Genomic DNA, 17233 nt, shown 5'->3' on the forward strand with positions numbered 1-17233 from the left:
GCTAGAAAGGCATAGGTTTTAGACAGGCAAGCTTTAGCCACCCCAAGGGGCCTAGACAGCTATAAATTTACAAACAGTGCAGAGAGGAAAATCTTGAGCATATCTAAACAATCCTATCTTGGTTTGTGATTTATTTAGCTTTACTATTAAAAAGAAGTGCAACTATGAATGATAGTGAGCAGAAGCTACTGCATGTGATGTAAAGGAGTCACAACTATTGTCTGACTTGTAGAACTTGCATGATCAGAAAAACTTGACTGTACTTTATTATTTAGTTGTATATTGCTGGTGTGACCTTTTGTCACAGAAGGTGATTTAAGTTCTCTTTGAATTCTGTGGTTACTGATTTTGATTGTTCTTTTCTTTTGCAATATTTTATTCATTTGAAGCTGAATATGGATTCCTTAAATGAATATGCAATTAACGATTTGCTAATGCACAAATATCTTGTACAGTGCAATAAATGCTATGCAAATTTAAAGGCAACAGCTGATAACACTGGTGATCTATGTTCCTCATGTCAAAAGCTGGATGATTTGCTTACCATTGTCATAACTAAATCTAGACTTAATGATGATGATTGCACTTGTCCAATTGGCATGACTTGGAGAACTGTTGACTGGACTGATGAACTAAATATTCTTAGGCAAAAAACAAATAGAACACATTTAGGAAATGATGCATCTATTTTCTGCAAAGATCATTCACCCTCTATGAACAATACGATACCCCTGACAACTTTCAAATCCTGGATGCAAGTATTCAGCAATCTGAGGATCCAGTTTGTTTAGAAGGAAACAGAAAAAGAAAGAAAGGAAGAAGTTCACAACAAATAAAACAGGAAGAAAAAAAAACTGATTAATGACTGAAAAGTAAAGAGAATACGTAGTAAAAAGGGCACTGCTTTGTTATACAACACACAGGTTACAGGGAATGATGATATTTTTATATCAGAAAACCTTCAGTCTATAGAAAATGCATCACTTTTGAATGGAGAAGTTAGAAAAACAGGCAAGGGGCAGATGAAAAGGAAGAAATCAAAACGGAACATGGAAGGACTAAAGAATATTACTGTAAGAAAAAAGAAGAGAAAGAGAAAGACAGATTTTGACTACACGGCTCAAGCTATGAATTTACAATATCAGCTGAATGAGAATTTCATATACAATGAAAACAGTGGGATTAGTAAGACCAATAGTGATGAAGATCTATCCTTCATACCACGTGATAGAACAGATATTACTGTATTAGAAGCTGAAGATTCTTCAGAGCTGGCCAGAAAAGATATTTTTCTAATTGGAGATTCAATTATTACAGGAGATGATACTTATATTTGCAGAGATGATAATTATGCATGACAGGAGCAAAAATAGAAGCTGTGAGATAAGCCTTGGAATGCCTTAATGTAAGGTAGTATGGATTTGTTTTTATTTATGCTGGTACATATGATCACCCACAAAGATTCTCTGACTGTTAGTAGGGAACTGACAGCAGTCTTAGCTAGCATAGCTTGTACTAGTGTTAAGATGTATTTTTCACAAATCACCTAAAGAAAGGATAGTCAGGTCACTGTGAATGAAAAGATTTTTTGGGTAAATACCTACAAGGAAAAAATATCCTGTTTTAAAAAATGGAAATGTGTAGAGTATCCAAGCCTAGTTTTGGGCACACATGGGTTCAGACAGGATGGTGTGCATTTGTCAAGATCAGGAAAGACAATTCTTGCAGCAGATATTTGGCAGTATTTGACAAACACTAGGCAGGATTTTTGCCAGGTCAAAAATTTATCAGTTCACAGTATCTCTGCTGGTTATTAATTTGAGGAGTATTAATAATAAAGTTTTTTTTTATTGGAAAATTTGCTACATTCCCACAAGATTGATGTCATTATTGTTTGTGATACATGGTTAAAGAATAATGACTGGAAACCAGTTCCGATGCAGTATAAATGTTTTTACTGTAACAGACATTCTAACAAAAAATCAGGTGAAGATGCTATGATAGGGATTAAAGATAACTACGAGACCTGTGATTATTACATGTTCAGTGATAATATCAATGCTACAGACTGTGTAATTGTGACAATAAAGACAACCCTGGAACATATAACAATTGTTGAAGTGTATAGATGACCAATGTCAAGTGCAGATGACCGAGAGGAATTCATACATTTCTTGCATGAAACACAGGAGGGAAGAATAACATTTAGGGACGTAAATTTATCAGAAACAGACTGGAATAATATTGATTCAACAATGTTAGTAAGGAGATTATTCACATAGTATATTCAGGAATAACTGCTTCAGATTAAAAAAAAACTACCAGGGGACGGAACATTCTAGACATTGTTTGTGTTCCCAAAGAAATTACTGTAACTTCAAGTCAAGTTTCACCACAATTCACGTGCAGTGATCATGGGGTTATAAAGGTTAATTTGTTGCTAGATAATTCTGCCAAACTGAAATCTAAGCCAATGCACAGAAGGTTAATTACAGATTATATGGAAGCAAAACAGTCACTATGTAAAGCTAACTAGACTGAGGTGTTCAGTGGAAAAACTGCAGATGAAATGTGGAAATTTTTTGAAAGAGAAATTCCCCGGGATTCAGCAAACATCCATGCAGGAATAGCTTATTCCTGCACGAAAGGAACTGTTCCCGTGCAGCATGGCAGTGCGTCATGCATATTAATGAAGGCTTGCTGCCGTGCTCTAATACATACATGGGTATGTGTACAAGCACAGGGGGTGTGTCTGAGAGCAGTGATCTCACAATACACATGCCCCCTGCACACCAGAATTGCTGTACGGCAATAATGAGCAAGATCGCTTGTCACACCTCCCAACCTGTTAGAGTAAGAAATCTGGACCAAGCCACAAAAGAAGGAAAACAAACAGGGGTACAACTTTGAAATAATGCTCCACAAATATAGAAAGTTGATAGAATAACAGGTTTTGCGTTAGCATGAATTTTCTGAAGGGTATGAAGTCTAAAAACCCAAATGTCTGTCAGTATGTTCTAACTTCAATCATTAATGATTTGCCATAAAGCCACAAGTGTATGAAAAGGGGACCAAGAATAAAAGGCAAAAATCCAGACATACTGTGACAATTGTATATGTCGTCAATGTTTGCAAAGCACAGCCCCCAATAATTTTTTTTTTTTTTTTTTTTTAACATCTGCAATAAAGTTTAAGCGCAGCTGCCTGGTGTGCCCATTGCTTAGTTATGCTTAACCCAGCTTAAATGGCACAAGAAGTTAAACAACAATAGACATTCAGCATACACAGTAGTGTAGTAGTTTGAGTGTATGCTTTGGATGTAGCCATTCATGGTTTGAGCCCCACCAAAGCCCTTCCCATTTTGTATGTGAAATCAGTACAATTTTAATTTATTTGTATATTTATGTAGTAAGTAACTTATATTTCTCAACCAGAGTAGTGTATTAGACTCAGATGTGAGGTGTCAGTGTACTGAAGTTATAGAACCCCCACAAAAGCACAAGTGTCCCATAGACGTAGTCACACAAAATGTAATGTCAGAAAAGCACATGGGGGATGTTATGGAAGGTCAACATACATATCATAAGCTATCCTAAATGACAAATGAAACCCGCCATCATGATAGCCCAAAAAATGAAAACTGAGTAATGCTGAGTTATGCTCAGCTAAGCTGAGGCACTGTAAGCATTGCTGAAATATGAATGCTAAGCAGAAATTACTGTAGCTAAGTAGATTTGCACACTGATAAGCTTTACTTAGTAGCTACCTCTTTAAGCAGTGCCCACCCTCGCTAAGCAGGTTTGCCCGGAGCTTAGCTTAGCTCAGCATTTTTAAAATCATCCAATCATGTCAAAGTGCAGGAAATCAGCCATATTTAAACCTCATAGGCAGGAATGCAGCCCATAACCAGTTGTAGCTCCTCACTGCAGGCACCATGGCTGGAATTGGAGAGGGTTTTTGCTTTTGATCACAATGCTGGGGAATCCAGGAGTCCAGGGTCATGGTTGGACTCCTTGTGCAAAACCATGAAGTGAGACTGCTGCAGGACCAGTACCAGGGTTTGGAGTACAAAGCAGAGGCCTGGGACTGTTTCACATACAATCTCACTACTGCTACTGGTATCCCTCGGACTGGTGAGCAGGTCTGGCATCATTATGATTATCTGAAGCAGAGGAAAAGGGATCTCTTGGACCAGTGGGTACAAGATGCTTGGGCACAGAATGCCCCAGGAGTATGTAAGTATCACTATCAATTATTGTTTAAGATAGTCCAGACTGTGTATGTGATGGATAGGTATGCATAAATGTTTCTCTGTCCCCTGTACAGCTGCAGCTGAGAGAGCTGCAAATGTGGAGGCACATGCCAGCAGATTGCAAAGGCTGCATTGCAAGGTTGGTGAGTACAGATCTAGCTTGCACTATAATAGAAAGTAGTAGAATATCACCTGTCAGTACTGAAATGTGTGTATTGTTTGAACTGAACAGAAGAGAAATTAGCATGGTAATAGTGATGTATTGGCTATATATCAATAAAACTGTGATAACCTGTCAATAAAACTCTAAAACCTCCTTGTTGTGTTTCATTTGTTATGTGTTGCTAAGATTGTAAATGTGTATAGCTTTTGCACAGTAACTATGGCCCTGATAGCATTAAATAATTGAGGGCCATGTGGCAATCAGTCATGAGTTGTAAAACAGATTAACCATAACAAAGTTCCCCTGCACTAAGATCGGATACCTGAATATTAATATTGTTTTTATTTATTTATTTATTTATATTTGTTGACCGGGAGTGTCTGCCTGGACATAGGTCCATTTTCAATGGAGACCCGGGGAGAAAAGCTCCACAGTTAAAATAAACAGACAGTAGTTACATTGGATTACATAGCGATTAACAATTTACATAGCAATTACTTACAACATATTTACAGATGAAGAACATAGTAAATCAGTAAACAACTAGAATATTTATCTGTGAAATACATAACAGACATTAACAAATGTTACAAGAAGAAGTTCCTGCTGTATAATAAGTACTGGCTTATGAGCATCTGAGCTTGCTATAATCAAGGAGTTAGTGGAGTGTAAAGAAAGGTAGTGGTTGGATGGGGTGGGTGATATTAGAGTGGGAGTTGCAAGGGCATTGCCAGCATGTTTTTAGGTGCGCTTTTAGTAACGTTTTGAAGTGGGTGCATGATGGTATGGAGGCAATTGTGGGTGGGAGGGAGTTCCATAATTTGGCTATGGTGCAAGAGAATAGTGCTTCACCAGCAGAGTTATTCGTTTTAGTGATCTGCAAGTGATTTTTGTTGCTGGATTTTAGTGGTCTGGTGGTGCAATAGGGTTGGAGTAGATTCTGGAGGGATGGGACATTTAGTGGATAGTTTACTAGTTTGTGGGCGAGTGAGAGTTGATACCATTGAAGGAGGTGAAGGAGTTCAAGCCAGCTCAGTTCAGCAAGTGAGAGACAGTGGTGATTACGGTAGGATGCCCCTGTGGCGAATTTGTTGATTTTGTTGTAGCAGGTCTCTAGCTTGTTTAGATTGCATTGCCTTAGGTTGGTATATATTGGAGAGGCATAAAGTAGGGTGGAGATAAGGTGGGAATTTGCTATTGAAATCTTATTAACTTTCTGTATTTAATATTAAATCTTGTTAATCCTTGTTTTCTGTACTGTAATATCTGAATGTGAGAGTACACAGTATAACAACTGTCTGCCATGCATGAATGTCAGAAGTACAAGGTCAGATTGTCCAAACCACAGAGTATTAGGGAGAAATCCATCAAAGGTGAAGTCAAACTTCCTTGATAGTGTGTTCTGATAAATGTCAGCAACATGATAGATTTTTGCACAAACTGGCAGGGTTCAAATCCCAGGAGTGGTACTAAGCTGTCTGCCTATTTTCACACAAGAATATATGAGTGTGGTTACAAACAGTCAGGTAGTGTTAACAGACATTTCCTCCACAGCTTTGGCAGGTAAGTAAAGCTGGATATTAGCTGTATTACGTCTCTCTTATACACTGTGTACAACACCCACTGGCCAACCCCAAGACTGCAAATGACAGGAAAATAAGTACATTGAGCAAGCAGTTTTCTCCATGAAATGTCCCTCAAGTGTCACGCCATCATGGCTATTGGTCACTGCTCCTGACACCCATGGTGACTGACCGAAATGAAGGTGGACTATGGCAGTAGCACACACACACATGCAGTATGAATGCACATATCTAAGCCTGACCAGGTCAATATGTGTAGAAACAGACAGGTAGTGTTAACCAAATTTCCTCCACAGGTTTGGCAGGTAAACAAAGCTGTATATTAGCTGTAGGAAGTGTGTACTGATACACTGTGGACAACACCCACTGGCCAACCCCAAGCCCATAGGTATATGTAATATGAGGTCATATCCGGAGAGTACTGAGTAGACTAAACTTTACAGAACAGTTGTGATCAATTTAATAACATATAGCTGCTCATTTCTCTCTCTCTCTCCCCTGCCCTGTCTGCAATAATAATATAACCACATAAATCAATGGGTATGTTTTTCACCAAACCTACTTTTGGGACATGTCCCCCATTGTTCTACAGATATCTAATTGTTCGATTATTAATGTTCCTTGCATAAATTATATCATTGGTGGCCTGGTTCTATCAATATAACCTGCATGCTGTTATAATATCCACTGTGGTACCATATTTGCATGCATTCTGTTTGCTATGTAACTGATTGGTAATTGTGTTATGGTGTTGACTGAAACACCCATGCATGCTGTTATAACTAATCCTGGAATTGTGTTGCTCATGACTAACCAACATATGTTGTAAACTTTCAACACACTAGCCTGTATGGGGAGGCCGATCCCAGCGGATCCACCTGTCCCACCTCATCTGGCCATGGCACTGGGCCCCAGCATGTCTGAGATCCACCCCAGATTAGCCTCATCCTCTGGTCCTACATCACATTTAGGTGGAACCGCCTCAGGGGATGGGCCTCTTCCCACCCCTGGGAGTGGGTGCGGACATGAGCCTGTCACCAGTTCTCAGGTTCGGGTTCTGGTGTGTAGGGAGATGCAAAAGGAGTTTGCAGCTCAGCTATGCCAGCTTGAGAGCTGCGTGGTGCATTTTGAAAGTCAGTCTACCCCTCCTGCTCAGCCCCTAGCATAGCCACCTTTGGAGCCATGAACGTGCAGTGGTGACTGCCCATGGGTTGGGATCTGTGTCCCACTGTATCCATATGGGGGCTCATGTGCTTCCAATTCTCAACCACTAACCCCATTAAGATGTTTACCCCCCACATGTCATATACCATCCTTGTCTGCTGTCTTCTCTGTCTTCCTACCCAACCTACCTCCCCAAATATACCTACTATCCTTCCCCAACATCCCACTCTCACCTTAAAAACAAAAAAAGGGCAATCTGTCCCCCCCAAAATTACTCCCCATACATAGCTGTCCATTTTGCACATGTGTCCACTGGACACATGTAATCTGGTCTAATTGGCTTGGCAACACATTACTGTTGTCCTCACCCCTCTGTCAGGGGTTTGAGTCTACACATTTGCATCCAAATCCTGTAAAGGTGCCCAGCTGTTGCTGTAACAGAAATGGACAGCCATGGACCTTCCTTCCTGCAGTCCTGCACATCCCTAGCCATCTGCCATCATATGTTTCTCTCTGGGTGCCCCATTTTTCACCACTGTCCTATCACCCCTTTTTTCTTTTCTTTAAAGGAAATTCATGCAGGGGTAAGTGAGACTAAGTGGCAGTAAGCAGCTGTAAGTGCATTTGAGCAGTTTTGCCTGATGCTAATTGATGACGCTTACAACTGCTTTAATCACCCTGTCTGTATCAGCCACTGTTCTGCCCAGCAACAAAATAGCCTGCCCTGTCAAGACTTGAACACAAGACCCAACACACTACAGTCAACAAGCATACCACTACACCATCTGAACTGTATTAAATGTTCTTCCTTTACAAACTTATCATGCAGGGTTCACATTTAACATTAATTAAAAATCCAGGAGTCCCAGGTCCATCTGTAGTAAAGTCAGAGAACATACCAGTACACCATCTGAGTTGTAGGACAAATATATCATGCAGGACAGATATGGAATAGTAGGGGAATTATACACTGTGGAATCAGTCATTTTTAGTATATTCAAATATACCATATGTTTATGGTCATGGTTAAATATGAACAAGTATATACATCAGATATTTAGGAATATACATATGAGACAAACAAATGTAGAACATATAGATATATTTCATACAACTATAGATGTACTCATATAAAATTGAATTCTGCATATATATATATATATATATATATATATATGTGTGTGTGTGTGTGTGTGTGTGTGTGTGTGTGTGTGTGTGTGTGTGTGTGTGTGTGTGTGTGTATATATATATATATATATATATATATATATATATATATATAAGCGTGTTTTTATATATATATATATATATATATATATATATATATATATATATATATATATATATATATATATATATATATATATATATATATATATATACACACACACACACACACACACACACACACACACACACACACACACACACACACACACACATATAAGCATATAACACAGAAATGCATAGAGTCTACATATACATAGATATAGCCACATAGATATTGATATCTGTATAGATATATGCCCATGGTATGTCCTGCAGTCATACTCCATCACTACACCTCATCACCTGTTACTGCAGGAATGTTGGTCAAAGTCCGTCAACATGGGTGGACAATGGGCCGAGAATAGGGGAATAATGTATTTACTGCAGATATAACTGTAGAATGTTGCTATAGTAAAAGGGTGTCTGTCAGTATACATGCTCAGAAGGATGTGTGTTACAAAACTGAAATGTATGTTAGGATATACTGGCAGGAATCCTCACATCATCACTGTGATGTACCAGAAAAATGGACAATATTGCATCTGTGGAACACACAAGGAAATATGATCAGTAAGCCTTGACAGTTGGGCACAAACTGGCAGAGAACAATGAAATAAAATGTATGCACCAATAATGATGAAACTGCCCAATTCAGAACATTTCCATCATAAAAGTCTACTCAAACTTCTACAGTCAACCAGTATCAGTTAATATTCACAATCTCTTAAGTAGTAAAAGTTGTTCTTATTTCGGCTTTTCCTGGTTAGGGGTCGCCACAGTGGAACTCTGGTCTGCTAATGATTGGCAGTAGATTTTTACAGTGCCGAGGTGCCAGCCTGACCCCCAACCTTCAGCGAAGGCACGCCCATTCACACATGTGTTTTGAATGTCACTTGACTGTGGGGAGGACATGCAGACTCCACACAGAAGGCACTCCAGCAGAGAATTGAATGGGAGAACCTCTTGCTATGAGGCAACAATGCTACCACTGCACCACCACGGCTTGCTTAAGTAGTAAAAGTCATCTAAATAATTTCACATTAAAGAAATCTGTAACAAATGAAGAGGTTGCTGCTAGCAAACAACTTTATATTTCATTGTTTCATCAACAAATAAAGTGCCTGTTGTCCATGAGGAATAAATTGCTTATGTTACATTAAAAAAATAAGCTAGTAATATTGCAACAGGGAATGGATGGCAAACTGATAACAGATTCATTGTTACTAAGTATCTTCACCAAAAAGGACTGCAGCATCCACCCCCTGTTACAACACAGTACAGTATCAGCAATGCATCTACCTACTGTGTGAGTAGAACCCAGAGCGTTCTGTATCAATCACAAGTATACTACCTGTTGTGCTATTAACAATACAAGCAAACTCCCCATAAGCAGCACAAAATTTTAGTTCTCCTGCAGCTCTCAGCTCCTTGTAAAATGTACTCAACACTCAGCTGTATCTGTCAACTTTGCAGCACAAGAAGTCTGGAAAAAGTCAACATTTATTGGGGGTGGGCAAAAGCCCAAAAACCAGGGACACATTTTAAACACTGCTTGTATAACATTGGAAAGTTGCTAGATTAAAATGCCATGTTCCCACCAAACATTTCACTACCAAGTCTTGAATCCAGGACCCTGTACAAAACAGTCAGAGCAACATACCACTATGCCAAATCTGCTGCTTTGTGAAAGAAAGGAAGACTGAAACTTAAATGGCTACCATTTAGTGAATTCAGTTCTCACCATAGCTCTCAACCTCTTAGCAAAAAACACCTGAACAAAGCCAGTAATGGGAGACTACACCCCCCAAACATATTCAGTGAATTCAGTTCTCACCATATCTCTCAACCTTAGCACAAAAAAATGGACGAAGCCAATAATGGGGAAAAACAGTCCAAAAAATAGGGACAAATTTCAAATATCAATCTTATAAACTTAGAAATTGCTAGAATAAAAGGCTTTGTGTTACCATATACTTTCTGAAGAATATGAAGTCTGAAATTCAAATGCCTGTAATTTTCATTTATTTATCATTTGTTAATCAGGAAAGTCCAACTTGCAACAAAAGCCAATTTTCAGCACAGGCCCAGCGAGAAACATTCCAGACACGTCTTTGCCAGATGGGAGGAAAGTCCAACTTGGAGCAAAAGCCAATTGTCAGCACAGACCCAGTGCAAAACACTCCAGACACGTCTTTGTAAGATGGGAGGACATGCAGACTCCACACAGAAGGCACCCCAGCCAAGAATCAAACCAGAGAAGCTGTAGTTGTCAAGCAATAATGCTACCACTGCACCACTGACTGCGTAAGGAAGCAAAAATGCAGAAACCACAGATTTTATGAGGAACAGATCAGAACAAATATGAGGCAAAAATCTGTAGTTTTTTTACAAATGGTGGTGTGTAGGGAATTCAGGCCTTTGCCACCTGCATCCAAGGTACAGGGTTCAAACCTGAGGTATTCTCTACCCGCCACCTGTATATATCAACTGGGGCATTTTACACACACACACACACATGAAGATCAACTCACATGTATAGTTTTGATGGCTGTTTAATCATATTTTAAAAAACTGCTCCTGCATACTAAGTTGTAGTAGTTGTTAGCATCCTTTAATGAGTGACAAACTGCTTAACAACTTTTACAATCCTGCACAATTAGGTAGAACAGTAGACACCAGAAATCACACTAATTAATGTATTAGTTGCATGTTATGTTGTTTTATATATATATATATATATATATATATATATATATATATATACATATATATATAATATATATATATATATATGTGTGTGTGTGTGTGTGTGTGTGTGTGTGTGTGTAAATTTGTGTGTGTGCTCATTCTTTTTGTTTATGTGAGCCAGATAGATGTACAAATGCCATACTTGCACATACACAGCACAAAAAATAGAGGCAACATTAATTACAATATAATTTTGCTGTAATCTTATATGTAAGCTTGCAGAGCAATTTACATTGTGCAGAATTATTTACCTATATCCCGTTCTCTATATAGGATTTTGATCTTTTTACTATTGATGTAAAACTACTTAATTCATAACTGAATCATAATAGGTTCATAGGTAGGTACTAGACTATCTGCCCAAGGACATTTATTAACCTAGCCAGAGTGTGTCAGCTTTTGCCGCCCCATTGATTATTTAACTGATCCTCTGTCAAGCAGAGCCAATGAAGTGATCCCAGGGGTGCATTTTCTGTTACCCATCCACTCGTCAAGGTTTCTCTTGAAGAGTGTTAGTGAGGTGTTCTGCCTGATGTAGTTTGGAATTTTGTTCCAAAGCATCGGGAGTCTCTGTGACAGGAATCTATCCCTCCAGCATGTTCTATTTATTGTTGTGGCGAGGTTTAGCTCACTAAAGCACGTGGTTCGCAGTGACTTGTATTTCTTTAGGTGGAGCATGTCCATCAATTTTGAGTTGGACATGGCTTTGTAAATCAGGCAGAGATCACCTCTCTGAGTACAGCTGGAGTTTTTTCAGTCGGGCTTTATAGGACATATTTTTGAGGTCAGTAATCCTCTTGGTGAGGTACTTTTGTGGTCTTTCCAATTGTTGGAAGTGTCTTGTGAGGTACATCCCAAGTGGGGCATTGTACTCTATGATGGGTCTAATGAGTGATGAGTAGAAGGGCACTATAACCTCTTTATTTTTAGATGTGAACCCTTTAGTAATTAGATGTGCCAGGATTTTCTAACTACTTTGGCAATATGATTGTCAAAGGAGAGATTACTATCTACCTGGGTCCCCATATCTCTTATTACCTCTTCTGTATTAAGGGGGCTGTCACCTATGCGGTAATTTGTGGGTGTTTTGTTTTTCCGAAATGGGATAACTATGCATTTTTTGGCATTTAGCTTGAGGCCATAACTTTGACACCAGGTGTCTGCCTCATTAAGGCCCTTTTGGAGGATGTCCGTGTCAGCTGGAGAGTCAATTATGGTTCCCAGTTTGCAGTCATTGGCAAACTTGGTTAGTCATAGTCCTCCTGTGTTTGCCTGTACTTCTGAGAAGTATATGCTGAACAGTAGGGGTCCCAGGACCGAGCCTTGTGGAACACCACTTGTGACTGGTTTAGAGTCGGACCTGGAGCCCGCTATTCTTACTGTGTGAGTTTTGTCTGTAAGCCAGTTGGCAACCCATCTTGTGACATAGGGGTTTATGTTCAGGCTGGTGAGTTTTTCTGTGGGGAATGGTGTCGAAAGCCTTGGTGAGGTCAAGATAGGCTGTGTGTACCACCTTTCCCTCATCTATGGCCTTGGTGACTGTCTCAAAGAAGTCAACCAGGTTTAGTAGGCACGATCTGCCCTTAACAAAGCCGAACTGGGTTGGGTCAAGTGTTTGGAGGTTCCCAATGTCTTTGTTAATGAGTTACATGATGATGCGCTCCATAGCCTTGCAGACCAGGCTAGTCAGGCTTATGGGGCGATAGTTACCAGGGTCAGTTGTGGCCCCTCCTTTGTGGAGAGGAATAACCATTGCTGTGCACCATTCTATGGGCACATAGCCTGTGGAGAGACTGAGGTTGAACAGCGTGCTTAGGTGGGGTGGTTAGTTCATTCTATAGTTCGTGCAAGACACAGCCTTGGACACCATCTGGTCCCTTTGATGCTGTGGTTTTGGCTTTTGAAAGGGCTGTTTTCACCTGTGCATCTATGATTTTTGGGACACTACACTTTTCTGGTATTGTTGTGGGCCCTTTTTTAGAGGTGAGAGGGGGATGAAGTTTGCACTGAATCTATCTGCCAGGATGTTGGCAATATCAGTAGGTTCAGTATATTTTGTGCTATTTTGCACTAGTTCAGTGCATATCTGTGAGTTGCCACTTAGATTCTTAACATAGCTAAAGTAGGCTTTGTGGTTATCTTTTGAATACTTGGCTATTTTTCTTTCGAAGTTAGCCTTGGATGATTTCACAAGGGATCTTAGTTTATTACTGATACTGATCAGGGATGTCTTTCCTTCTTGGGATTTGTTTTTTTTTTTCTGAACCAGTTTCCTCCTTCTATTGTATAGCCTATTTATGGCAGGGGTCCACCAAACTGGTTTCCTTCTCTTAGAGGAGTGAGTCTTTGTTTTGCTAGGTATGGCACGATCCATGCATCCTTGTAGGTGCTCATAGAATGCATTTGTAAAGGTTTATGCATCTTGGTCAGCATTATCCTTTAGCGTGGGGGCTGTGAAACTTACCACCTCTGTCTTAAGTAAGGTGAAGTTTGCTGTAGAAAAGTTTTTTACTGTGGTTTCCTTAGTTGTGGGTGGTGGTGGGGTGTGGACTTCCAGAGTGATTAGTTTATGGTCTGATCTAATCAGTGATGGGTTAACTTCCAGCGTGGAACACCAGTCGCCCATGTTGATGATGACCAGGTCCAATATGTTTTCACCTCTAGTAGGGGAGTTTACCAGCTGATCCAGGGTGTTTGAGTTGATGAATTCCAGGAAGTGCTGGGCCTGGGAGTTTGTACTTGAGTTGTTTTCCCAGTGAATGGTAGGGGAATTGAAATCGCCCAATATCAGGGTGTTCAGTAGGACCTTCATGTTTTCCATTGTCTCCAGAAAGGTGGAGTGGTGTTCCTGGGTCATGGAGGGTGATGTGTAGCAGGCCACAATTTGCATTGCAGATTTGCCCACTGTTAGTTGCACATGGATGATCTCAGAGGTATCATGCTGCATCACTAACCTGGAGGTGTAGGTATCCTTGATGAGTATGGATACACCCCCTACTTTTGTGTTTCGGTCCGTGTTCTGTGGCCAAAACATGTGGTATGAGTTGTAGCCCAGTAGTGCTGGGGTGCTCTCTGGAGCCTTGAACCAGGTTTCAGTTACTGCACAGATGTCGACATTCTCCATACTGAGGAGTGCATTGACATGAGCATTTTGAGATTTAAACTGCTGGCATTGAGTAGCATAACCCTCAGTTTTTAGTTAATTGTGCTGTTTACAGAGGTGGGTTTGACTTTTGAGCCTTTCCTAAAAAAGGCACTATTCATAATTAATTACATAGATTTACAAAGTTCATTTATTTTGTGTCTTAAGATACATATGCAGCAGCTACAACAAAAGACTAATAGACAAGACTTGAGGGGAGAATGCAAGGAAATAATAAAAATAGATAAAATAATAATCAGACCAAAATACAAGTTTTTATACTACAGTGAAGCACTGGATTGTTGAACATAGAAAACATGCAATGAATTCAGGTTCATTATTTGGGTGGTGAATTTAAGAGATAATCTGGGAAATGTGCTGTATTTTAAAATATGCAAAATAAAAGAAACAAATATTTAGGATAAATAAACTAATTTAGAACATGGATCAACAACCAGTGGCCCACAGCTACATGCAGCCCAAAGTCATGCTTTATGCAGCCCAGGAAAGTTTTCCTTCACTATTAAGTGCATGGCACACAAAAAGGAGTTTTAGTTCAGCGAGTTTAGAAAGTGCAATGCATTTTAATAAATTTAGTCCTGCTCCAGTCCTTAATGGTACTATCTAGTGTGGTGCATACTATACTTCGCAGGATGCATTATTTTGCCTGTGGTACAAATAGCATGGCTACCCCCACTTGTAAGTATTGGATGGCTATAAGTGATAACAGCTACTTGTGTATTAAGTTTGAAAAATAGTGGTTTTGTCAGTTACTGTACAGCCACATTCGGGCAGCAGTATGTTACTGGTATTTTCATTTCATTTAGATTTGAGTCTTGGAATGCAGCTGTTTCAATTTATACACACAGGTAGGCAGTAAGAAAGAAAGAAGAATCTGTTTACTTTAATTTCCTGTTAATTTCCTGTTTGTTAACAGCCAATATAAAACCTGTAGTGCACTATAGCTTGTTATGGCCGTGGTGGTGCAGCAGTTAGTATTGTCACCTCACAGCAAGAGGCTCTCTGGTTCAGTTCTCAGCTGGAATGCCTTCTGTGCAGAGTCTGCATGTCCTCCTTGTTGTCACAATAACTTGAAAGGCATGCAGATAGGTGCATGCATGAATTTGCATGCCTTCTCTGAAGGCTGGGTGCTGGGCTAACACCTTGTCACTGCAAGAATCCACTGTCAATCATAAGTGAACAGGTGATCCCATGTGGCAACCCCTAACCAGGAAAAGATGAAAGAAAACAACAGTGCACTATTGCTTGTTATGCCTATATTTACCCTCTTTCCAGGCAACCCCATTCTGATCCTTTATAGCAGAAGCCAAAGATTGTTAACCCACTTTACTGCTTTTATTTGATTTAAATGCAGCTGCGACTGTTGCCATTATTTCATTTAGTGTGCTCTGTATGTTGTTTGCACAGTAGGACTGGATTGTATAATATTTTCTATGTACCAGTTAGTTGTACATTTAGACCTGTTGATAGAACATGTATTATATAAAAGGAAAGGAAAGGAGAAGGGTATTCTTGCCATGCCTAAAGGGAAGCTAGCACTTGTTTATCGGAATACAAGAAATGGAGTAGTGGCGAAGAGGCACAAGACATGACCCCAAAACAATTCATGCAGGTTAGACATTCTCAAAGTGATTGACAAGACTTTGTGGCATGTTTAAACTGACATCAACCAGAGGACTAGCCCTATAGCACACATGCAACTTAAGCATTTTTTAAAATAGAACTATGAATTACTGCCAAACATTGCATCCATAATCACAGCGAACTGATAAAAATGGATGGAAAAGGATGAAAGTATTTGATATTTGAACACTTTAGCACTTATGTGTAACTTTAACATTAACTGTATAATGAAAACAGATGTATATCTATAGAACTGCCACACACACACACACACACACACACACACACACACACACACACACACACACACACACGAGCACACACGCGCACACACGCGCACACACGCGCACACACACACACACGCGCACACACACACATACACATACACACACACACACACACACACCACTGTCCCAGTCAACACACTTACCTATATAAATGTGCACACTCCAAAGCTCCATGAATCCATTCGAACCTTTGAAAGTAAGTCCCATCAGTACCGCACACACTCCAACGAAAACTCCACAAACCCAAAAGTACAGTCTCCATGCAAAAGCTCCGTGAACCATTCCAAAGTAAGTCCCATTATCTCCATGAACCTAAAAGTACTGCGCACACTCCAAAGTCCCATCTGAATAAGTACACGCGAAAGTACCGTGCACACACAGTAAAGTCCCGCCTGTGAGAGCCTGATTGGTCCAGCTGCAGAAAACTCGCCTCCTCAGTGGTTTAGCCTGCAGATGATGCAGTCCAATGTTCTTCTGTTCTGTGCAGTCATCACCACGCAGACTTCTGGTCATCTGTATGGCATCTCTGCCTTTCCTCCTATCCGGCCTGCTTTCAAAGCAATCTGGAGTTGTGTTGTGAGTGCAGTGTATGCGCGCATGCGTGCTTAGTGTCCGGGACTTGTAATTTTAAGTTTTCTATTTTTTTAATATGTTTATGTTTATTATTATTATAAATACTTTTCATTTTTTTAATATGTTACTTTTTTGTTTTTCTACAGAGGTGGGAGGGCTGCAGTCCTGCAGTCCTATAGCATGAGCTGCCCCTGGAGAGAGGTATGCTCAAAACCCTGTAATGCAACATATCGTCACCAAGCCTGACAAAGGGGAATGGGGAAGACATGAATATGTGTACACATCTAAAATACTGCAGTAAATGATCTGATACAGTTGATGCAGTAACACCCATCTATCTGTTCCAACATAGAAAGACTAGAATAGTACAAGTCAAAACCCAATCAAGTCCCAGTACTTAGCAACTGA

This window comes from Protopterus annectens, chromosome 3.part0, assembly GCF_019279795.1.
Source record: "Protopterus annectens isolate FY-2018-M chromosome 3.part0, PAN1.0, whole genome shotgun sequence".
Lineage (NCBI taxonomy): Eukaryota > Metazoa > Chordata > Ceratodontiformes > Protopteridae > Protopterus > Protopterus annectens.